Source organism: Myiozetetes cayanensis, unplaced genomic scaffold (assembly GCF_022539395.1).
Source record: "Myiozetetes cayanensis isolate MyiCay16 unplaced genomic scaffold, myiCay2020 scf4, whole genome shotgun sequence".
Taxonomy (NCBI): Eukaryota; Metazoa; Chordata; class Aves; order Passeriformes; family Tyrannidae; genus Myiozetetes; species Myiozetetes cayanensis.
The window spans coordinates 61,013,394-61,037,196 of record NW_026087631.1 but is presented as its reverse complement, the minus strand read 5'-3'; the positions used below and the strand labels follow the sequence as shown (position 1 = coordinate 61,037,196).

The 23,803-nt window shown below is 39.9% G+C and overlaps 1 protein-coding gene across 4 annotated transcripts in view; it reads left to right on the top strand.

Annotated features, from left to right (window-relative positions):
* Positions 1 to 644: 644 nt before the first annotated feature.
* Positions 645 to 23,803, top strand: part of NIPBL (NIPBL cohesin loading factor) — a 147,955-nt gene continuing 124,796 nt past the window's right edge. For all 4 annotated transcript variants that reach the window (XR_007630401.1, XR_007630402.1, XM_050328330.1 and 1 more), the window contains exon 1: positions 645 to 1,288. The gene's annotated coding sequence lies outside the window, so the exon portion shown is untranslated. The remainder of the gene's footprint in view (positions 1,289 to 23,803) is intronic.

Sequence of the window (23,803 nt, the reverse complement as noted above, 5' to 3'; positions counted from 1 at the left end):
CAGTAAATCTGGTGGCGGTGGAGCATCAACCTCCAGCGAAGGACATTTCACCTGGACATCAATATTGTCCCCTATCCAAAAAGGTTGTTTTTGAAAGCCACTCCCGTTCGGTATGTCCACTTGAAAATTCCCTCGCCCCGGCAACGCTTTCAGCCGCGGGTGTTTCGGTTCCTGCAGCGCGGCCTCACATCCAGAGAGACTGACATGAGCGGCAACAGTAACTCCAGCGAGTGTCCCACCCGCTGGGGCTGCCGCCTTTGAGGGTTCACGTTAAGGCGCCTTTCCAGGTCTGCCTCCCGCGAGAGGCATATTGCAGTCTTCCTCCTCCTCCTCCCCACCATCCTTGGGCAAGACAAAAAATAATCACCGAAACGTGTGGCTTTTTTTCCAACGGTCCTTTCTTCACAAATCCTCTCAGCGCAGGCTTAAGCGTAAACTTCGGTCTCGTTCCGCGCAGCAAGAGAGGGGGAAAAAAAAAAAAAAAAAAAAAAGAAAAAAAAAAAAAAAAAAAAAAGGGAAAGAGAAACTCGTTCGGCAGCCGGAGGGGTGGGGAGAGGGAGAGCAGAGCAGCCACGCAGCGGAGGCTCTGCCGGGCGAGGCCAGGGAGCCGCTCCAGCTGCGGCGGCGGAAGCGGCGCTGGTGGAGCGAGGGAGCGATCGGGCGAGGAGGAGGCAGCGGAGGGAAGGGAAGGGAAGGGGGAGGCTGCTGGTGTTTGGCGCCGGTGGAGGGAGTCATTCCTGCCGCTGCACTTCCGGTCGGCATTTTGTTCTGAGAGGGAGCGAGAGAGACACACACAGGTTCCTTCCCCTCCTCCTCCTCGCCCTTCTCTCCCCCTGCCCCCCCGCTCGGTACCGACTCACCGTGCCCAGGCCGCCCCTCCCCGCCCTCCTGCTCTCGCACTCTCGGAGGGAGCGGCGGCGGCGGCGGCCCCTTGGCAGCGCTGCCCCCCGGCCACCCCCCGCTCCCCCCCCGCTCGGAGCGCGGCTCGGAACCGGTTCGGCGCGGCCCGGCCCGTGTTGATGTTGTGAAGGAGGCTCGGGGGGAAGGGATTTGCCTCGGCCGCACACCCCCCGGCTCTACATGTTCGCTGCACTGAGGAGGAGACGGAAGAGGAGCCAGCCCCCCTCCCGGCCCGGATTATTGTTGTTATATTATCTCCCCTCCTCCTCTTGCTCCGCGGCGGCGGCGGCGGCCCAGCGGCGGCGGCGGCTCCTCTGAGGAGGGAGGGGGGCGGATTTCTCTCCCCCTCACTCGGATTCTCGTTGGATTCAGACGCCGATTTGCTCAGGTAATCCCCCCTCCTTGTCTCCCCTTCCCCTCCCTGCCCTCTCCAGCAGCGGGCCGGGCCTCCCAGCCTAGCGGCCCAGCACTGCCGGGAGCAGAGGGGATTAGCTGTTACCCGGGGTACAGGGGAGTAAGTGGCAACCGGAGGTGTTTATTTCGCAGCCCCCCTTCCTGCTCGCTCGGGTCTGCCGGAGGAGGTTGGTTCCTGCCGGGCTGCCGGAAGGCCCAGGCCCGGCGGAGGGCGCAGGCCCGCCGGCCAGCGCCTTTACTCCAGCTCGGGGATTAGAAAGGCGAAGCGGCTGCTCAGTGACAGGCCTCAACCCGAGAGGAGCAGAAGGAGGAGGAGGAAACAATACAATTAGTCACAAATGTGCACTGATGCTTTGCCATATTTACAACTTCATGTAGGGCAAGGAAGGAAGGTCCCAGCGCAGACAACCCTCTGAAGTGGGCCAGGACTAAGTGGAGGAATAGGGGAAGAGAGACAATGTAAATACCCTGGAACAAAAATATCACCTCTCTTCACTGTTACCTTCTCGTTCTAACCACCTGTGTTCTGAACATTCAGAAGTTTGAATGCTTTTGATTTTATAATGTGCAGATGTTTAATCTCTAAATAATATTATTGATTAGTGTTTTAATAACTTAGTATATTTATAGCATAAAATAGTGCTTCAGGGGTGATTGACACAACACGGACACCTGCAGACCCAGGAAATACAGATAGACAGGCATATTGTATCAGGTACTCCACACACAATCTCAGTGTCTGTGTGCTGTATACATTACAGGAATATATATTAAATTTATAAGGAATACTATTTTCTGTTTCTAACAAACAGACAACAGGCAAGGGATTGTGTAAAGTGCTGCGTTTATGACGTTTAAGGGACCAAGGTGAAGATGAGATCTTACCCAAAGTACTTGAGAATCAAACGTAAATTTAATTAAGTGAAAAGAGAGGAATGCTTAAAAAGTGTCATCCTTTCTTGTTAGGCTGTATCACTTTGAGATCCCAAGGTTGTTATTGGCTGTTTGTGTCCATGATGTTTGAATGTGTAAGTAGGTGTCATTTTAATAGGTCAAATGTGTTTTGAAAATGACTGTTGATTAATGTCAGGTCTTTATAAATAAATGGTAGGTGATTTACAATAAAGTAAATTTTGGACCTGTAAGTGGTAGAGTTGTGGGTGTTACTGAAAACTGAGGTAGATTTAAAACAAACACGCTATAAACCAATAAAAATACTCCTCCAGAAATTACATAACTGCAGGAAATTTTAAGATACAAAGTTTTCATCTTTCACTTAGAAAGGAATTTTGTAAATGGCTAACAAGTATCGACATTACACGATTTGTCCATTTTTCAGCAGGTTTTTTAGTTGTTCAGGTAGATTTGTTGTGGTAGTACATGGTTACCGTATCTAATTGAGTAACTTTCTAGTACATTGTGTTAAGAGACTTATAAATAAAACTGTGCTATGGTGCCTCCCGCGTGTCCTGATACATGTTTAAAAGGGTCAAGTTAATATAGCTGTCACGTAGAAGGCGTGTTTTTAATGCTGTAAATCCGTGTAGTAGTCAGTAGCGTGTCCGTGATTTGTATTGGTCAGGGAGCAGTTTGAATTTTAAAAAGCCAGAAGATCCTGCTGAGCCCCAATCCCGGCCTCCCTTCCTCCCACTAATCTCCCATTCCTGTCTTTGTGCTGCCTGGTCCTGTTAGACACTGTTTGCAACAGGGCCTCAGGCCTACGTGCGTGGAGAGGAACCATTTACACTTAGAAAAAAGCAGCTTTTTATTTTTAAACTTTGTGAATTGCAGAGGGAGCCACTAGTAGTCTCTAACTGTCCCCACCTCAGTGTGTAGCAGCGGAACTGGTCTTTTCTTTTGGCCTGTAGCGTGTGTGAAGGCCGAGTGTAACTCAGCTTTATAGGGAAGAAAGGACTGTGCAGAAGTAGTTGTAGTTCTTGGGTAGTTTTCATCATCAGGAAGCGACATCAGCTCTAGCATTTTTTTCATCTCTGTTTCAGGCAGCTCCCGTTCTAACAAAAATGGGTTTGTTAAGCTAACAGTAGTGAACTTTTCTGACTTATTTTTATTTGGGAAGGTTTGCTTTAAATATACCAGATATGAGCAGGAAATGAGCTACTGTAGTTACATAGTTCCTGTCAAGTTTATCTTGCCTAGGTTGTGTGGTTGTGTTTACAGCACCTTTTTTTTTTTTTTTTTTTTTTTTAATCAGAACGCATGCAGTTTTCTGGAACGAAAAAGAGGTGTATTTATAAAAGGAAATATAAGATGTCTATTTTTGTTTGCAATGAGGGTTTTTTTTTTTTGTGAGCTGTATATGATTAACCCTGAATTACTTGCTTTATCACAATGTATGTAGTTTTACAGAAATATTTAATGTTGAAATATTCACAAGAGGAGTTATTTTTCTTTTAGATTGTGTTTAAGAGATTTAAGAGAGTGTGTGCATGTGTGTGTATGAAGCAGGCCTGTGGCACTTCCACACTACTTTTCCCTTGATGTTAAGAGTTTATACTGGTCCATTGTTTATCACAACAGCTAGCTGCTTAAAGGAGATGTAGTTACTTTGTTGATGTTCTAAAAATACAAAATTAATTATTCTCAAGATGTTAGTTGTAACAATTATTTTAACAAAAAGAGGAAAATGCTTCTTACTACCTTTTATTTTGTACTTTTGGCTACCTTGTATGTTTTGAATTGTTTCCTGTCCATTTCTTAAGTATTTTACCTGAAGTTATTAAAAAAAAAAATTTCCCTGAAGTCTATTGCTGTCAATAAAAGATAGTTCTGTATTTTTTATAAATAAAGGAGGAACAGACATACCATTAAAATAATTTTATTTTTTTACATTTGAAATGTTAAAATTTTGATTTAAGAGCAACAGAACAGTAACTAAAGAGAAAAAAATACACTTTTATCCTGAATATTTAGACCTAAGAAAGAAATCAAGTCTTCAAATTCTCAAATTTATGATTTCTAGAAATTATTTTACAGGCATGTATACTATTAATGAATGTACACAAATACGCTTGGACGAAAATTATGGGCATATTTAATTGGAAAAATATCAGTGTGATAGCTTCAGAATCTGGTTCTGGTAGGTATGAGGTAGGTCATCAAGCATTAAGCTATTCAGTGTCACAAAACAGTTCACTAGAAATATTTAATGTTTGAAAGAATGGCCATTTCAGTGTCATACCACTTTTTGATCTTGTTTTTCATATACCTTTATTAAAAGTAGTACAGGTGGGTTAGCTTCTGATTTTGACCCATCAGAAGTAATGAGCACTCTGTGGCACAGAGATACCTACAAGGAAATGCTCGAAACTGGTGATACCTGTGTAGTGTTGCTAATAACTGTACAATAATTCTAATAATAAAAAAAGAAGTACTTTTGAAATTACAATTGTTAAAGGCTCGTATTCTAAAAATCTTTGATATGATTAGTCTGTATTTGTGTTTTTAGTTTTTTTGTATTACAAACATACTTCTGATCCTGACCCCCAAAGTAAGTGTGAGAAAAGTGCTTTGTATTGACATCTGTGACACCCCAGAAGTGAGGAAATTGTGTTTGAGGAGATTGTGCAGGACCTGTGATTTGTGTCTCACTTCCTGTCCCTTTTGTTAACTATGGAACACCTCACTGGCAAAAGGCAGGAGAGAAAGGATTTTGGCCCAACTGTTTGTGGAAACTAAAAGGGATTCCAGTCAGATTGAACATGGTTGTTGATATTGTATTGGTGATAATTAAAAAAAAAAATAAACATTCAAGACTGGTTTTCATGTTAAAGTCAGGAAGAAATCATAGAAAAAGTTAATTTTTACGGCCTCTAGAGTTTTTATCAGTTGGTTTTAATTGTTTTTTCCAATCAGAGATCTCTAAATTCTTTATATGAGTAGATATTTTTTTGGTTTGTTGCTGTGATTTGCCTTGAAGCACTTCAGGTTTTTTGTGTGTGTGTGTGTGTGTAGAATGCAATACATTTTAGAGGAGCAGTGTCAGAAAGTGCTGGGCTGCAAAGTGAGGGAGTCAGACAAGGAAACAGCAGACAAGGAGCTGGGCCTTTAACTGCACCATTATGTTCAACCCTCCCTCACAGCCCCAGCTCAATGCCTCATACAGAGCCTGGGAAATACCAGCTGACTGGGATGCTGTTATAACATGTATGTTTGCCATTCATTGTGCAGCCTGCTGCTCTGTTACATGGTGTACACATACAGTCCTTTCATGAAGGCTAAGTGTTTTCATATTTTAATTTCTAGAGTTATCTCAGTATAAAACACTTAGCAGTCATTAGAGAGCTTTATTACTGCACATCTGTAAAATATTATTTCCATTTTGTAGATGAAAAACTGAAACTGAATCAAATTAGTGAGTTTTAAAAACTTATAAATCTGTGTATTTTTACTTGTTTTTTTTTCCCCAGCTTTTTAGAGTTACTTTATAGCACTTAGGAAGTTCATAACACTATTTTTCTTGACTTTATTTGTGATTGTGTGAATGCTACATTTCAACATGTTAGGTTCATTGTTTCTCCTTCTGAACCCCTTAAAAGTATAGGATGGGTTTTTGCTGATGGCCTTAAACATCTATTAAATTTCAACTGTCTTGATCATGCCAACAACTGGAAAAGAATAGATTTCCTGTTCTGGAAACCTAAAAAAAAAAAGATACTTCATATTGTGAAGAACCCAAAATCTCTTAAAGTTTATCAGGGAGAACAGAGACAACAACTAGATTATAACCCAAATCCAGAAAATGATTAAATGTGTTGGCTACAATATTACACACAGGAATTCAAAATCTTACTGTTGCTATCCAGGATTCTTCATTCCTGCTGGAACTTATCCTGAGCCTTGTTTTTTGGCTCTTGGGGATTAAAGTCTGCCTCTTAACCTCATAATTATTGCAGCTGATGTAAACTGCTTGAACACAAACCTCTGCACCTAGTGGTCAGACCACTTCACTGCCATGTCAGTGTGTTGTCTGGCTCCTCTAAATCTGTTAGGGAAGCAAGACCGTTCTGAGGTGTAGTCAATGAATTCCTAGCCAGAAAGCTGATTTGGGAATGTAGGAAATCAAGGCCCAAATGTCTAATCTGTGTAGGGCAGAGAAGTTCTTGAACTTTTTTCTCCACCTGTGGCTTCTTATGTCATATGCTTGGGGCATGGCTCAGAGGCGATGAGTGTATTATGGAACAGGTAGAATAAGTAGCACTTAGTCTTATTAACTTTTTTCCTTTCTATCTTTACTTATGATGAAGGTTTTCTGTGAAAGTAAGTTTGTGGAGGTTTTTTTTTTAGTTTTTTTGGGGTTTTGTGTATGTGTGTGTGTGTGTGTGTTTTTAAGGTGAGTTGATTTTTATGAATGTCAGTTTTCAGCAAAATGTCTCTTGAATATGAAATGTTTTAATCAACTGGATTTCTAGCTATGTTTTATTCAAATTCCTTAGTAGGAAAGTGATCTGTCCCAGAGAAGGCACTTGCCTTTACTCTGTAACTGTGCTTTGTTTCATCACATATACGTCATGTGCTCTAAATGAGGGAATGTTCCTGTGAATAACAGGAAAAGGTATATGCTTGTTTAATGAATGACTATCACAATGCACAAGCGACTAAATTGTAGGTATAAGCAACCAGAATTCTGACATGTCTTAGTACTATAATACTTGTTTTTATTGTATTAACGTTCTTCTCTCTGTTTTTGTTAATACAATGTAATTTTTCAAGCTCCTTGAATACAAATGTAGCGCAATCCCTGTCTCTAACACTTTAGCTAAGTCTTTCCTCTGTGTTGACCAGGTACTCAGAAAGGATGAAGCTGCAAATGCTTTGTGCCTGAAATTTTGTTTTCAAGTCTTAGGTCTTAACAGAGACTGTCACCCTTTCTTGCATGTTATTCAGATGTGTTGCTTTATCTTTTTCTTCAGATATGCTTGCTCTGGATATTTAGGATAGTAAGGAAAATTTAGAGGGCTCAGATGCTGTGGACAGCAGCCACCTTAACAACTGTAGAAAAATAACCTGGAACCTGCTTTGTAGTCTAAGAGCTGGGAAAATTTTGCTAAGACTCTAATGAGGCTGTGCTGAGAACTTATGGGGAGTGCTTTGTGGAGATCTATAGTCTTTGATTTATTTTTTTAACTTTATTGTTTTGTTTTTCTGAAGGGAAAATTAAAAATCTGCTTGATGATTTGTTTGCTAAATTTCTATTAAACCTAAGGAGATGTGATAGCTATTCCCCCCCCCCTTTTTTTTTTTTTTTTTTTTTAATAGTGGAAAATGAATTTTCCCATGCTCAGTAATGATTGGTTCTTCCTGGCAGTTTCCTTTAAAAACTCATGTTGAGGCATAACCTGTAACATAGCAAAACTTCAGTGTGTCCTGTTAACAGTTCCCAGGAACTGAGGCATTGCTTAACAGAGTTGCTAGCAGACTTTAACAATGTATGTTTCTCCCGGCATCTAGGTAGGACTGGTAGCGTTCTCCTTGCAGTTTGCTGACACTTTTCTGTTTAAAGGCATTGATTTGACTTCCGACTTTACTAAACTTCAGTTATTTAGGCCAAAATCTTCCATGCTGAGTGAGTGGCCTTTATGAGTTATTCTCTGAATAACATTTAAAGCAAACATAGTTTGCTGGCACTTAAGGGTCATGATAGAGAAAAAAAAAATCAAAATTATTCCTGACCTTTTCTTCAAGCCCTTGGAACACTACTGTTTTAGGGAAACTGAATTTAACATTTGAGTGTGAGGTGACTTTTTGCGTTAGGGATGCACATCTCGCCATTTGAAAAGCTGTCCAAAAATTGGGCAAGTAATTAGTGTATGAAAAATTAATTGACTTCTCTGATTGTAGGCAATATTGTTGAAAAAATTTTGCATGCATACCAGAGCTTTTCTAGTAAGTTCTGAGCAGTGAAAGTGTGGTACAGAGTGTTAGTTTTCTGGTGTCCATTCCCTGCTTATCCACAGTACTGAGTGTGTAAAAGAGAAGAACTGAAGTTGCAGGTGGCTGGAAGGGTGGACACGTGGGGAAGGATAGTGGTGGACTGGAACCAGACTTACACAGATGAGGAGGAAAGGGGAGTTTGAAGGGTAGGAATGGGGAGGAGGTAGGAGCTGGAAGTTCCTAAGGGGTAGGGCCACAAAGATGATCAGAGGCCTGGAGAACATCTCCTGTGAGCACAGGCTGGAGGGTTGGGATTGTTCAGCCTGGAGAAGACAAGGCTCTGGGGAGACTTTACAGCACTGACCAAGTACTTAAGGAGGGCATTTCAGAAAAGCTGGAGAGGGGCCTTACAAGGGCATGTAACAATGTTAGGGCAGAGGGAATGGCTTTAAACTGAAAGAGGGCAGGTTTTCATTGGATCTTAGGAAGAAATTTCTTACTGTTAGTAGAGTGGTGAGGGACTGAACAGGTTGCCTAGAGAAGCTGTAGCTGCCCCATCCACAGAAGCATTCAAAGCTGGATTGGATGGGGCTGGTGGAAGGTTTCCCTGCCTGTGGCAGGGAGGATGATCTTTAAATTTTCTTCCAACCCAAATCCATTCTATGATTCTATGAAATAATGACTCATCTGTGGGGACTGAATAAAGGAGCTGGTGGGAACATACAAATGTTCTTAAGAAAGATAAAGGAAGAGTTGTGAAAAAGCTTTATCAAGAAGCCAAGACAGAAGGGTGCTCTGGATTTGTGTGTACAGTCAAGGAAAGTAGTTCAGGGATGAGAATGGATGGGGAAGTATGTTCTGAGAGAGGCCAGAGAGGGGAAGGAGAAGAAATTGCCTGAGAAGCCAAAACAAGTCTTGAAGCACAAAACACGGATTGGCTGGGCAAAGAAGCATTATTTCACACAGAGGAATTCATTGTTTAAATTGTCCTATTTTTTTTTCTTAACTGAGGAAATTACACAGTAAAAAAAAAAAAGCTCAGAAATATGGTATACTTCTTGTAAAGCAAATGATGGGGGATTCTGTAGTTCAGATTACCTGTGTAGTCCACATTTGCCATCTTTGTGAGTGCACTGTGGTACTCTAAGTCTGTTACCACTTTTTTTTTTTTTTCTGACAACAGGATGTCTGTTTCACTGACTGTGTAGAATGAATTGTATTTTTTTAATTTCTTTTCCTATTTTTTTTTATTTTTTTAAATACAACAGGTTATATGAATGTCTCCTAGGATTTGCCTTAGATATTGTTGATTCTGCCTTGGGGAAAGGGATAAACTCTTGAGATTGCTTTCAGTCCTGTCTTTTATGATTAAGCATTTTTGATTTCTCTGTGGTGTTCAGTGTGTAAAGTTTTGCCTGAATTGCTTCACATCATTAAGCCCTAAGATAGAAGTCTTAATTTCCTCATAGGCTTTTCTGTGGTCTGTTTTGGGATATTGTAATGCTCCACAAAGAGTTGTTTTAGAATGTTGTTGAGGGTGCTATGTAATCATGCAAGTTGAGAACTGAGATGCAGAAGTTGGTCTTTATTAGGTTTGGAAGTCTAACTGGAACAACTGCAGGACCTTACCTTTAAATTAACTTGGGTTTTTTTGCATCATAATGTGTATGATAATAATAGAACAGATTCTGTTCATTTTGGTTACAAATATGAATAATCAGCATTTCTTTAAATTAGGCTTTCGAGCCTGCAGGAGAAAAGGTACACTGAAATATTTACCATTGTTAATAAAAAAGAATGATATTCCCAGGAGTGGCATTTTTCTGTTTCCTGTGATCTGATCTGAAGCCTCTTTCCCTTCATATTTTCTTCGTTTTTACTTGGTGTTGAAGTGTCATGTGTACAACAGACCTTACAACCTCATGAATAGCCTCTGATTAATTTCCAGAGCAGATCCCTCCTGTAAACTGGAGGATGATTGGGCCTGGGGGTGGCAGGGTAATGTTGCAATTACATAATCCAAGGACTGTGTCAGAACTCTGAAGGCAAGGGGCATTTATTAACTTTTGATTGATTTTACAAAGACTTTTGGCCTAGGGGTATGAGATTTCCTGGCAGAAGTCTAGAAAGCTTTGAGTTGATGCTCAGAAAAAGTAATGTTTTAGAATTTGTTGATATCAACTTTTCAGTTCTGAGTGTTCTGTTTTAAAGAGTTTTTTAAAGTCAGATTTCTAATGTTTTTCATTAAAAGAATTTTAACATACAGATATGCATTTAGTGTGATACGTTTTTAAACATTGCCCTGTAAAATAGCTGTTACAGTGCAATAAGTAAAATTTTCAATCCTTATTTCTACGTCAAAGAAGTGAATTGGAGTGAGATCAAAAAGGGACTTTGTTGTGATATTGCAGTTGAAAAGGTCAGCCCTTGAATGTCACTCAAAATTTTGAGATGTGTTATCGTGCGAAATGGAACTCACAACTCCTTTGATACTGAGTAAGGAATCCATGTTGGTTAGTCAGTAGAAAACATTGGCAAGATTTTTACATCTTGGGAGGCAGTCTAAATCACTTTATTTGAGAATCATATTCTCTCCTTCAGGCTTTTTCCTTGTTCTAATTAATTTTCTTTGCACTGTGGTGTAGCACTCCTTCAACAAGAGGGTAAGAGAATGCTCATTACCCGATAAAATCTTAGCACCAGTTGAAGACTCCAGTGGATAGTGACAAATGCATCTTGAATGTCCTACTACTGAGGAGCATTTTAGAATCTGTGTCTCATACCCTTAGCCAGTGTTCTTCCTCTGTCCCGCTGAGATTTTGAGTGAGGTGCTGGAGGTAGTGGCTAAAGCACAATGTGGAATAGTCGGTTTTGTATGTTAGGTATATTCAAAGCATGTATATGACTGGACTTCCCTACTCTGAAGATCTTGCCCAGGCTTAATATGTAAAACTGGTGTTGAGCTGCTTAGTTCTGCAAAAATAGTGGCAGGTCTGACATACTCTGAAGCAAACTTGTAGGTGAACTTTCCCGGTGATAATTCAGGTGACTAATGACTTAGAGAGTTGTAGAAACACACTGTGCACTCTTAGGTCACTATTATAAAAGATTATTTAGAGTTATGACTCTGCCTATTTACTCACTGGAGTAATTCCCTCTGGCATTCTGTCTAGCATGATGTAAAATTTAGTCACGTTATTTGCAAAAAGAGATAATTTATTTTTACCATGGAAAATGTAATTAAAGTATTGGAGGAATTGCAGTAAAAATAGTATGGTTTAAAGGCTGTTTTGTCTGTACTTCACTAAATACCGTTACTAGAACAAGCCATCGTACTACTGGAAAGTAAATGCTCTCACACTATAACCTTAACCTGCAACCTGGGGAAAGAATAATGAAAGGTACTTATTTCATTTAAATGTTTGTGTTTATTCCTGGCAAGTCTTTTTTCTTAGACTCCAAGTAGACTCATGATGTAATGAAATTAAGCAAATTCTTAATCACATCTTGATAAACAGTCAATGAAGTCTTATAAAACACTCTGTAGATGGATTTCTGAGGATTCAACAGGACTTGTTAAGTTCTGATAATTTGAAGTTATTGCATGCTCAATTACAGTGAATGTTTTATTGTGTATATGTAGCCTGTGGCAACTGCACATAACTTGGGTTAATTTAACCCTGTTTCATTGCTGGCTGAGGAAGGTTAGATTAATTTGCATTCTTCATGGGCCTTAGGTACAGTTATTGAAAGTCAGCTGATGCACAGTTAACTAGAGAGTGTAATCAGCTTGCCCAAGAGTGGCTGACACTCCATATAACCCTGTGGAAATGTTGGGAGGGAATAGTATTTGTCTCAAACAACACCATTTAAGGTCTCCTTCCTGACCTAATTGTTGATACAGGTGTGAATTTGAACAAGTGTTTTGGGAAGAACAGTTGTAATGGGTGAAATTCACATTGTAAAACACACTAATTTTGAAATTCTGATAGAAGATATCATGAGAAAGATTTCATAAGAAAGCCTGTTACAGATAAAGCAGATAACTATTTTAAACAGGAACAAAAAAATCTTATCAGTTTTATGATGATGCTTACATACTTATGGTATTTTGTAATGAAAAACAAACAAAAATTAGAAAATAGACATACTTCAGTTTTTAAGGTGGCCCTATAGAAACACTTTCAGATAGCATTCATAGTTACCAGAAACATTAAACTTGCTGTACAGAACTCAGAGGTTATATTAGCAAAATGACATCCACCTTGACAGAAGGAATTCCATTTAGTTTCATGTATGTGATTATAATGAATAAATATTCTGTAAATCAAGTTACGTGAAGGTTCATTAATAGGATTGTGTGTCAAATATTACTTTAAAGTTATACTTCTGCAAATGGGTTACTTTCAATGAGTTCACACATGTATGATAACTTGAAATTGACCAATATCAATGTATTTGCTTCCTGAAATAAGAAATAACAAGGGCTTTAGTAGCCTAGTTCCTAAGTTTTAGTGTATTCAAATACAATAAAATATTTATTTAATGAACTTAGTGATTACTGTAGTAAATAGTCTTGGTGCACATAAGGTAAAAAACATGGATTTTTTGCTTTAAATAATATATTATCATTTTTAGGTTAAATTTACCCTATTGAGACCAACAATAACTTTATAATCCTGTCATAGTCAGTTAGTTTTGTTCTGTGGTTAATTTTTGTTTTGTTGTAATCATTGTTAAACATTTCTTGAATCTTCCTGAGTTAAAGGTGTTTGTATTTTGGAGGAATGGTGTGGGGATGGGTTATGGTCTGGAGTGCTAATTGTTAAGATGTAGTGGTGGGCTCCCACTTGTGATTTCTTTGCAATACCTTTCTGGCCTCTGAACATAGTTTAATAAATTCAGCCCTCATTTAACTTACTAACATACTCATCAGTGGTGTGTTAATTAGCTTCAGATAACTTAAAAGTTGGGTTTTTTAAACACCTTTGTAAAATGCTTATATATTTGGTTGGTTAGTAACTGAGATAGTTGTCCACCAAAAAGCACAAATTTGTGTTTGAGAATTTACCTTAAAATCTTTTAGAAATAAGTAATACCTACTTGACAGACAATGTCTTAGAAGAGGATGTTTGTTTTGAGTAAATAGTAGGAATAATTAGCAGTGGGGGGAGCTCAAGTTCCTTGTAATATAAACCTGGAAAACACAAATGTAAGTGCATATTGGATTATGTGAGATAGCAGTTTGGTACTATGCAGAATACTACTGTCAGTATAAATTTGCGTCTCAGACACAAAAATTATCATGTGTGCCAAAACATGCAGACAATAATGTCAAACATGTGGCCTGGGAAGGCCACTTGTGGTTCTGCAGGCTCTAATTCATGGTCTCCTATGGCAACTGTTAAAAGAGAAAAAAGTCTTATGAATTGAGAAGTGCCCCGGAATGATGTCCTGTGAGTTTAATGTGAAGAGTTTATTTTTTTGTGGAGGTGAACAACCTGTTGACACAGAAACAGATCTTTTCCTTGCTAAGCTGCCCTCCCCTCAGTTTTATGTGTTATCACAGAGATTGGTCAGTTAGCAATTGCACTACTGGGAAAGAGGACAGAAACTCAGGAATTTGAAGGTTGGACAAGTAGCCACCAAAGGAGAGCATGCTGTCTGTATAGGTCCCTCAGCATCCAATTGAAAAATGAAAGACTGGGTATTAGCTACTCCTTATTCCTATTTTAGTGTGTGTATGTCAGTTTTGGTGCAAGTCTAAGGTAGTTGAGGCATTTCAAGCTGTCACTGGTTTCTGTTCAAATGGCATGTAAGTAAAACTAGAAGGTTTTCGTGCTTCATTTTTGATGCTCCTGTGTTGTCAGAATATTCCCAGAAAGGTGTGTGACTTCTGTGTCTCCTTTGTGCTAAATTAACTTTCAGTTTGGAATAAAAAGCAAACAGTTTCTGTTCCTTTTACACTAGCAAAGCTGTAGAGATTTGAGAGTAATATCCAAAATGAGCTTGTGACTTGTGAAATAATGGTAATGTTTCACAGTAGAAAGACTCAGCTACCTCTCTAAAAGGTGGGTGTTGTCACCTACATCTCAGGAAAGACTACAAAGATCAGCTTTAGTTTTCCCTTAAAGGTACTGCCCTACAAATATATATTTATAGCAGTGTTGTGGTTTACATCTTATTTTGTACGTGCTTCATTTTCATTCATCAGTGAATTATGATGGGCGGTTATAACTATATTTTTCTTATAACAGAGTGACCTAAAATAATAGCACACCTATTTTAGGATATTTTAAAATGTTTAGTAGTAAAATAATTAAAAGATACAGTGATGATAATTCAATTTCATGGGATTTAATATTTTTTTCAACATAGGTAAAACACTTTGAGACTCTTCACATGTAACTTACCTGTATTTTAAAATCCACCCCCTTCCTAGAAAAAAGGAATACTTAATTGCAAATTGTTGCAGTTCAACAGGTTATGAAAATAAAATGCTCAGCATGCAATTGTGTACATTCTATTAAAAAATTAAGCATGACTCACTAATCTAGTCTTGGATTTATTCATTAATTTGATTATCTGCATGGTCAATTGTGATTATCTGTGTATCTGTAGCATATGGGCTATGGTTCACCTTTACCTTAGCAACAGCGGGGACAATAGTACTGTCTAAATTCTGGTAAAAAGCTTTGTATTAAAGCCTCAGAGAATTCGAGAGCTATAATTAGCCCTCTCTTCCACAGTAGTGAGGTTTAGATTTTTAAGGAGAGATGGTCATCATTTAGAGTGAAGTACCTGGAGAATAAAGTGTAGAGGAGATAAGCAGAACATCTGTGGGTCTGCAGGGATGGAAGGATTTGGTGTGGTTTGCCTTGGTGTGATCCTGGGAGGACCACTTTAAACTTCATGAAGCAGTTCTTGGGCCTTCTCTATGATACAGTCAGTTGGGCAGTTCAACCAGTAACTTGGAACTGTGTCCCTGGCCTAAGATATACTTCTCTTTTACTTTAGCTTAACAACTTAGAATTTAGAGATTTATAGGATACGCATGAATTTTTATTTAATCAATTAGATGATATCTGCAAATCATAAAGTTCACAAATGGGAAAATACAGATTTTGCAGTTTCAGTCATTAATTGGTGACCAACTTTCTTATATTGGAAGGTGACATAATGTTTGCATATATTGGTGAACAGAAAAGCAGTGGCAGTGCATTTATCCTGTCTGAGATTTTATGTCGCTTCTTTGAAAAAGTGGTTTTAAGAGGACTTTTTTTCTTTTTCAGTGTAGGAGGTTTTTTTTTGCGTGTTCTTTATTTGTCAACTTCATTATCTCCTTACTTTTGTACGTGAGAGCTTGTGTAAGTGACGTAATTAGAATATACTTTCTGGAAAGGCCATGTGAATACTTCAGTAAGTGAAGTTGGAAACAGGCTTTAGTAAACTAAAGCAAGCTGCTCTTAGACTGAGACTTAGATTTCTGGATTTCTTTGATGTCGGTTTAAATATCCTACTTTAAAAAAAAATGTAATCCTTTTTCATTAATAAAGGCCTTCTCACCTCTCCCCTTTCCCACCCTCCCCCACAATTTTGAAATTGGCTATTTAATCACTAACTCTCATGAGCCAATGAAGAAGCCACATCATGAAAGGCTGCTTTGGGGGTACAGGGAAATAAAAATCTTTCTTGTCCTGTTTTACTTTGAAGCATTGACAGAAGATGTTGGTTGAGTGGAGTATGAATGAGTCTGTAGCTTTGCAAGTGTGTGATGTGAAGTAGATGGAAAGGCTTTAATCCCTTTCTCTTGCAAAATATAGGGACACATATTTTGATTTGGGTGAATTGGGTAGGTTTGTGGCAGAAATCTTGATTTCTGAGGGTTTCTGTGGGGGCATGTTTGTTGATTGGCAATAAGTTTCATTGTTTGTTTTACAGTATTGCTATGAGTGATTAAAAGTATTTGTAAATTATTTGGGAATACTGACTTTCAAAGCATGTTGCTAAAAAAGATCCCGAGAAATGTTTTGACTGATTGGAAGATGTTAACAACTTACAAATCTCAGTATAATAGAACAGAGAACTCTGCTTGGATCTTTTATTTTCTTGGCTTTTGGGGAAACATGGATTAGCATATATGAAGATGTTCCCTTGTTTTCTTACTTATAATTAGTTTTAACAATAATAAGAACTAGTGAAAATTTTCTGGTGTGTTGTGCAGGTTTTAGTGACACTCTGCTCCAAAACAAATGAAGAAGAGTGTGTGGCATCTCTGATTTTTTGAAATCTTATGTCACTAAAAATCCTTAATCTGACATTTGAAAACAACATAATGATATTTTTGGGAAAAATTCAAATCAGAGTGTACTGTGCCTGTAGTTACAACGTAACTGAAGTGTTTTATTTTAGAAACACTGTAATTTTATAAAGGTGAAACAACTTAGTTTCATTTAAATGGAAACACTTTCTAAGCAGTATCTACTTTGAGAAATGATGGTGTTCAGTGAAGCTTTCTAATTGAAAATATTCTCATTCAGTTTAATAGATAGATGTTTGGGAGAGGGTGTAAATATTTTCTGTCTAGCTTAAGGTGGGGGAAGTGGGATTTTCACCAGTGTCTCTCTGTACTTTATTTGTAGGGGTCTTATATGCTGAGTAACATCCTAAAACTTCTGGCCATTAAATTATTTCTCTGTCTGTACATGTATAACTTAGTAGCTGTAAGATCTTACATGATTCTTGCTTTTCCTCTTATTTATTAGATCCCATCAGAGTCCACTTCAGAGAGCTGTAGACAGCTTTGATCTCATGGATTATTTTAAATTTTTGCTAAATATGCAGGTTTACTAAGAGATTGCCGCAGATGGCTGGAGAAGGTTCGGTTGTATTGGCACTAATGTGAATTTTTTAAAAAAAGTTGTTGTTGTTGTTTAGCAGACAACAATATCTGTTTACCAGGTGTGTAAAGACAAAGAGTTAAGGTGTCTGTGGTTTATTTTGTCATCTCTCATCCATAAACCCATCTAAAACCCCATAGTATGGGTTTTTTTGTCAGGTTCATATGACAGGACAGTGGTCATACAAACAACTGTGGTTGTACAGCTTCAAGAGTACTACATCTCAATTTCCTTAAACTAAAAAAAAAAGACTCTGTGTGCAATGATTATCCTAAGATCAGCTAGGGAAATTATGGTAGTCAATGAAGTATAACTTTATAGCTGAATTTTCTAATTTCTTGTACTTTAGAACTGGTAATTTAGTTATAGGAGCCTGACAGTGTAGTACTTGGGGAGCATAAAGGCCATGAATCCAAGCTTTTGTGGATGATGTGAAATTAAGTTAAGTACCTCATTTTAGACTAAGGGAGTTTATGAGTGACCATGCTTAGTCAGTACACACCCTGTCCTAAATTACTGCATAGTTATTTTGTTTATCTGAACAGTGATACTTTTTCCACAATAGGTAGCACAGGAGTTTTGCAATTAATAACATATGTGAGTCTATTAAACTGGCTTATTTGCAACTGTTGAGTTGTAGTGAGAAATAGGTGATGTGCAGTGCCACAATCTTCTAACTTTCCAGAACTGGATTAGTCGAAAAATGCTTTTGTTCAGAATTGGTGAATAAAACATCTCTATCACATTTTATTTACTTTTTGTGGTAAGAGCCTCCTTAACGGTGCAATTTAATTTGTATCTGTGGAAAGGACAGTCTTTAAAACAGTAGATTAAAAACCTGGGATAGTTCTGTTGCATGCAGTCATTACGTATTGACTGAAGAGTCCTTTCTGGATTATATATTTTTCCCTTCCCTTGTTTTGTGTTTGAGGTTGAAAATGTGGTTTTGCATGAGTTTGTTTTACTTCATGTTACCAAATAGATTGTTGTATGCAGGAGTTTAATTGTGAAAAACACTAATAGAATCTGAAATCCTCCTAGTTTTGCAGTGTTTCTTCTCTTAAACCTCATTTTGATATTGCTCATCCAACCACTGTGTAACTACAGCTTTAGTTTACCTAATCTAAAATAGTTGTTAATTTAGGTTCTGTTACTGGGGAAGTATTACTGGCCAGAAATTTTTATGATTGGCTCAATATTATTAATCCTGCTTGCGTTGTCTGTCTGAGTGCGTGTCTGTGTATAACACAAGGACAACTGACATATGTATATATTTCGAAAACCAATTTGAGTTGGCAGAAAAAACCCCAGACAGACAGACAGAAAATGTATTGATTCCTAAAAAATAGCCATTCAGAATATTTGGTTTTTTTCACTGTGATGATGTCAGTTTCCTTTCAGCCCATTTTCTGAGGGAAAAACATGCCTTACTGTGTTGGAAATTACTGTATTATTTCTCATAGACCAACTGTGAGATCACTGAGTTCAATCAATACACTGCTTACACTGCTTGTAGCTTTTGACTCTTGAAATTCTAATTGTTAATTAAATTGATAAAAACCGAATTGTTAAGAAACACCTTTTCTACCTACTGCTTGAGAGAGCCTGGTCGTATTGTAGCAGAAAGTTTGACAATTAGATTGAAAAACTTTTTGGAGTTAACCCCTAGAATTGCAATACACTGTTGTTGGGAAATTACATGCAAACTGGTATTTTTAAAGAATGTGTTCTTACAGTCTGTTGGTTATGCTTTGCCTTAACCATATATTATATATATAATATAACCATATATTATATATAATATATATAGCCATATATTTTGCATTTAACTTTGGACTTGCCATGTGCTAAGTAGGTCTCACTGAATTTGTGTGTAAGGTTATACCTTAGACAGATTATATCTTGACCTCTTAAATGTCATGCACTGGATTGAGGGAGTCTTAAGGTTTCTTTTAGTTTCTACAGTCAAAGACTGATATATAACACTTGCTCATGATTTCCCAGAAGCACCAGCTGCTGAAACGTGCAGGCTGAAACTGGAGAAAGTGAGGGAAATCTTATTTAGCTGATTTAGACAACAAATTTTTTTTTTCAGAGGGATTAAAACAACAAAAAATGTTAAACCTATGTTTGAGAATTAGCTGGGAAAAAAAATAGAAGCTTTGAATAAGAATGGTGTTTCCCTTTGTGTGGGGCATCACCTAACATGGAATCTATTCTTCTTGAACTCTGTTGCTAGTGGAGCTGTGGTTCATTGTGAATAGTATAAAACCTTACACAGTCTATGATTCTTAATGATCAGGAAAGAAAGAATAGTAGAGAAAAATATTGCATCTGAAAATGTCATAATGTTAAAAATTTTAAGTTCATTCAGTAGCAACAAAGTACTGGGAGCATTTCTTAAAGCAGTGTTTTTCCATTTTTTTTTTCTTCTTTGTTTTCTACTATCCTTGTTTTTAAAATCCTTTCCAAGTTTACTCCTGTAAAGATTTCGACATGACCAAGGAATTAAGAAACCATTCTTTTGCATGGGTATTGTAAAACTTGCATTGACCTAAGTGAATTTTTACAGGTCAGTTAATATCTCAGCAGCTTCCCTGTGCAGAAGGCTGAAGTGTGCTCTTCCACCGTATGAGAGTGGTGACATACCAGCAGTACAGTGGTGGTCACCTTTTCCTCAACGGTGTGTGAGATTAACAGTACAACAGAAGTACCATAGAGAATCAGCTGGGTTGGAAAGGACCTCTCAGATCATCAAGTCCAACCCTTGCACTACTACCACAGTTACTAGTCTGTGGCATTCAGTGCCACATCCAGTCTCTTCTCCAGGGATGGAGAATCCACCACCTCCCTGGGCAGCCCATTCCAATGCCTGATTACCATCTCTGTAGAGAATTTCTTCCTAATATTCAACCTAAACCTCCCCTGGCAGAGTTTAAGACCATACTCTCTTGTCCTACTGAGAGCTGCCTGGGAGAAGAGACCAACCCCCCTCCTGGCTACAACCTCCTTTCACATAGTCGTAGAGAGTGATGAGGTCTCCCCTGAGCCTTCTCTTCTCCAGACTAAACAACCCCAGCTCCCTCAGCCTCTCCTCATAGGATGTGTGCTCAAGTCCCTTCACCAGCCTGGTTGCTCTTCTCTGGACCTGCTCCAGCACCTCAATATCCTTCCTGAACTGAGGGACCCAGAACTGGACACAGCACTCCAGGTGTGGCCTCACCAGTGCTGAGTACAGGGGAAGGAGCACTTCCCTGCTCCTGCTGCCACACTGTTCCTGATGCAGGCCAGGATGCCATTGGCCTTCTTGGCCACCTGGGCACACTGCTGGCTCATCTTCAGCTTCCTGTCATATCCAAACTCCCAGTTCCCTTTCCACCTGGCTGCTCTCCAGCCACTCTGTGCCCAGCCTGTAGCGCTGCAGGGGTTGTTGTGGCCAAAGTGCAGGACCCGGCACTTGGCCTTATTGAACTTCATCCCATTGGAGTCAGCCCAACTCTCCAGTCTGCCCAGGTTCCTCTGCAGAGCCCTCCTGCCTTCCAGCTGATCAACACTCCCCCCAGCTTGGTGTCATCTGCAAATTTGCTAATGGTGGACTCAATGCCCTCATCTAAATCATCAGTAAAGATGTTAAACAGGACTGGGCCCAGCACTGATCCCTGGGGGACACCACTGGTGACCAGACACCAACTGGATGCAGCTCCGTTCACCAGCACTCTCTGGGCCCGGCCCTCCAGCCAGTTCCTAACCCAGCACAGAGTGCCCCTGTCCAAGCCATGGGCTGCAGCTTTTTCAGGAATATGCTGTGGGAGACGCTGTCAAAGGCTTTGCTGAAGTCCAGAGAGACACATCCACAGCCTTCCCCTCATCCACCAGGCGTGTCACCTGATCATAAAAGGAGATCAGGTTGGTCAGGCAGGATCTGCCCCTCGTAAACCCGTGCTGGCTGGCTCTGATGCCTTGTCCATCCTGTAGGTGCTGTGTGATTGCACTCAGGATGATCTGCTCCATAATCTTGCCAGGCACTGAGGTCAGGCTGACAGGCCTGGCGTTTCCTGAGTCCTCCTTGCAGCCCTTTTTGTGGATGAGTGTGACATTGGCCAACTTCCAATCATCTGGGACCTCCCCAGAGAGCCAGGACTGTTGGTAAATGATGGAGAGCGGCTTGGTGAGCTCCTCCAGCAGCTCCCTCATCACCCTTGGGTGGATCCCATCTGGTCCCATAGACTTGTGAGGATCCAGATGGCTCAGCAGGTCGCTCACTCACTGTTTCCTCCTGGAATACAGGGGGGCTGTTTGGCTTCCTGTCTCTTCTACAAGCTCCAGAAGCCAGCTGTCCTCAGCACAACCTGTCTTACTGTTGAAAACTGAGGTTAAGAAGGTGTTAAATACCTCAACCTTGTCCTCATCTTTGATAACTATGTTCCCACCCATGTCCAATAAAGAATGGAGGTTTTCCTTGTCCCTCCTTTTGCTGTTGATGTATCTATAGAAAGACTTTTTGTTATCCTTAAATGTCGACATTAACAGAAGTACAGTAACTGCATTAGGCTGACAGCAACTATTTTGTTCTGCTTTACTCTCTACTCTGGTCAATGGACTGCCTGAACTCCAGTGACAAACTTTTTTCAGTTTTTTACAACTTTCAGATTGCTCCCTATTTAGAATTATCTCTCTGTAATCAAGGAAAAATAAGCAATGAAACCAAACCATACCAGAATTTACAGACTTTGAAAGTGCTTGTTTTCAATAAACTTGATCACACAATAAATTTTGTGATGTTAATTTCCAAAAAGACAGAAGAAGGGAGATGGAGAGGTGTAAGGATGTACGAAGATTGTACAAACTTTATTTCTTGTTTGCAGAATTCAAGCATAAGATTTTTTTTGTTAAAGGCTAGAAATAACTATGGTCAAGTGCCTCTTCCTGTTCACCACGTCTTATGTTTATCATGAATCTTTGCGTACTACCCTTTAAAACTCAAGACAACTTTCTGGTCCTTTACAGGCCAGTGAACAAGTCTGCAGGACACATAAATATTTCTGAGAAATATTGCTACTGAGGCCCAGGCTTTATTTCTGTCTTAATAAAAGTGGTACTTAATTTCTAATATTTACTAGTGCTGTTATTTATGAACCATAAATCATCTTGGATCATTAACGTTTTTGAGCAGGATTACCTGACAGTGTTGGAGATGTTGTCAAGTATTCCTGAAGCTTTATCCAGAAGATGTTATGCTTTAGAAGGCATGTATGTCTAATTTAGAATTGGAGATCAGGCTGTCCACTGAGTAGAATTCAAGTTAGGGAAGAGCTTGCCCTTAATATCTGAATCACGGAATTAGTGAGGTTGGAAAAGACCTCTGAGATCAAGTCTAACCTATGACCGAACACCACCTTGTCAACTAGACCAGTCTTTTCTTAAACACCTTCAGGGAAAGTGACTCCACCACCTCCCTGGGCAGCCCATTCCAATGCCCAGTCACCCTTTCTGTGAAGAAATTCCTCCTGATATCCAACCTAAACCACCCCTGGCTCAGCTTAAGACTGTCCTCTTGTCCTATCTCTGATTGCCTGAGAGAAGAGACCAAAGCCCACCTGGTTGTAGAGAGTGATGAGGTCTCCCCTGAGCCTCTGCTGGAACTGGAGCACAAGTCCTGTGAGGAGCAGCTGAGAGAGCTGGGAGTGTTTAACCTGGAGAAGAGGGCAGGTGTCAGAGGCTTTGCTGAAGTCCGGATAGACACATCCACAGCTTTCCCTCATCCACCAGGCAGCTCACCTGATCATAAGAGGGGATCATAGAATCATAGAATTAACTGGGTTGGAAGAGACCTTTGAGATCATCAAGTCCAACCCTTGATCCAACCCCACTGTGATTACCTGATCATGGCACTCAGTGCCACATCCAGCCTCATCTTAAAAACCTCCAGGCACGGTCAATCCACCACCTCTCTGGGCAGGCCATTCCAATACCTGATCACTCTCTCTGTAAAGAACTTCTTCCTAATATCCAACCTAAACCCCCCCTGGCAGAGCTTAAGCCCCTGCCCTCTTGTCTTGCTGCTGATCATGTTGGTCAGGCAGGACCTGTCCCTCTGAAATCTGTGCTGGCTGGGTTTGATCCTTTGTCTGCCCTGTAGGTGCCGCGCGATCTCACTTAACATGAGCTGCTCCATAATCTTGGTGGGCATCGAGGTCAGGCTGGCAGACCTGTAGTTTCTAGATCCTTCTTCTGGTCCTTCTTATGGATGGGTGTCACACTGGCCAACTTCCAGTCATCTGGGAGCAATAAAGAATATTTCATCCACCTCTTCATGCTGGTTGGGTGATCTACAGCAGATTCCCACCAGGATGTCAGTCTTGTTGGCCTTCCCCCTGATTCTTACTCATAGGCACTCAACCTTATCATCACTAACCTCAAGTTCTGTAGGGTCAGGAGACTCGCTAACATACAGAGGACCCCTCCACCTCTCCTGTCTCTTCTGAAGAGCATGTAACCATCCACTGCATGGACATGCCGTGCTCCTGTTTGCCTGTACTGGTCGCTCACATTTCCTGGAGCTGTTTTAGTCTCCCACAGGTGGTCCTGGCAATGTCTCTTGCTCACCTAATTGGCTGCCTGAAGCTACCGGGTTGGGCGGAGAGTGGGGCTGCTTCTCAGGAGTCCTCGGGCTCAGGAACCTCCCTGTGCAGCTGGAA